This window comes from Charadrius vociferus, unplaced genomic scaffold (genome assembly GCF_000708025.1).
Source record: "Charadrius vociferus isolate BGI_N301 unplaced genomic scaffold, ASM70802v2 scaffold67, whole genome shotgun sequence".
NCBI classification, from domain to species: Eukaryota; Metazoa; Chordata; class Aves; order Charadriiformes; family Charadriidae; genus Charadrius; species Charadrius vociferus.
This window is the reverse complement of record NW_009649485.1, coordinates 407,044-408,883: the sequence shown is the minus strand read 5'-3', so window position 1 is coordinate 408,883 and position 1,840 is coordinate 407,044.

Below are 1,840 nucleotides of genomic sequence, written 5' to 3'. Positions count from 1 at the left end.
CGGGTCCGCCATGGCCTCGGCAGCCGGGAGGGGCTGATCGTGGCTGAGTCCCTCCGGCCGCGCAGCGCGACAGCGCGAACTTGGGCTGGCACAACCGTGAGGTTTGAAACATTGCATCATTAGTAATGCCGCAGTTACTTTTCCACAAGTAATTTAACTGCTCGGAATACCACATCTACATTCTCATCGTATCCGTATGCAATTTGTGTTTTTTCCTGCGCAGCAGCGTTGTACACGTTTGTTTGCAGCTACCATGGGTAAGGCAGATTTGACAGATAATTAGAGTCCAAGGAGCAGGGACAACGCTGTCAAAGAAAAGCTTGCAGTGAAGCTTCTAATTAATTGGGATATATTAACTTTGTGAGGGAAGAAGTACAAGGAAACCTGTGTATTTTAAAAACTCCCCCTAGCACCAAATTTCATAGCCTTCCTGGGTGTAAGTGCTGCAGAGGGGCGAGGCTAACCTCAGCTTTGCAAACTGTCATAAAGAAAGGGATATGTTATTTATTGCTGCTGGTGGTTTTTACTGCAAAACCCGGAATTTTTATAACGGATTGGAAAAGGCCAATTTCTAGCATGGCAAAGACACAGAGTGAGTTGTAATTATGACTTGTGTTGAAACCATCAAGGAAATGTTTAAGAGGGACAGAAATCTTCCAGAAGGATTAAAACCACAGCAGGCAAAGCTGCCTCTGGACTGGTACCTAAAATGCTTGAACCACACAACTGCCCTCGCACAGACACCTCTAATTAAAACAGTTTGCTTCTCAGAATTAGCGAGTCCCCAAGCACCAAGGCACACCCTTGCCCAGCAAACACCACCATTGTCTGGATGACCATGAGTCCACAAGATCCTGAGAGGTTTGCCCTGTTTTGCCTCTGTGCCACCTGAACCCAAATATGTGGAAAAGCTATACCAATGTCCCGGGACTGGTAAAACGAAGGGGTAATGAGATGTACGGCCCCTTGCGTTGAGCGGTGCGGTGTCTTGGGAACTTGGAGCACTGAAGCTGGAAGTCGGTGTGTCCTGACTGACAGCCGAGACTGCTGAAGCCTACAGGGTAGGCATCAGTTGCCAAATATGAGGTAAGAAAGGATTTGGTGAGGACCTGACTTTGCACTTGGATGCACCCTGTAGACCTTATTAGAGACAGCGCCAGCTCACCTCGGAGTTAAAAAAAGATGAAAAAAAAGAATTTGCTGGAAGTTTATGAGTGCTGCCACTTCATGGTCTCATGGAGGAAGTGTCATACCCAGCACAACCCCAGAGATGGTGCTTTGGGTGTACGTTCCTGCTAAAAAATTTCCCTGGAATTGCTACCATAGAAGCTTAACCACAAAACCGAAAACCTGGTCGTCTTAATGTGACATAGACTGAAATCTCTAATATAAATCTTAAACATTTTTTAGGAGACTGTTTCCAAGCACTGTGAGTGAAATGGAAGTGAAGATCAATCATTCAGGAGTGCTGCAGTGTCCAGTGCCACATTGCCTGGAGATATTTTTGCCTTATAGGCTCAGATAATGATACAAGAATCAAGGGTTAAATATATCTCCTCCTCATGCCTATGGCATGCAGGACTTCTGCAACCCTATCCCTGTTAGGTTTGCCTGGGTCCTCGGGCAGCCACATGGCCACAGAAGAGGCAGCGGAGAGGGACACCCATCCGCCAGCACAGGGCACATCTGGGGAGGCACGTACTTGGCAGGAGCTGGGCCACCAAATCCCCTCCCACGGTACGATCCGTAACATTCAAAGAGCACAGCCGGATAGGGAAGACACATGCTCGGTACCAGTAACAGCGATGAGCCATATGCAAACGGCGCTATCGCCCTAAAC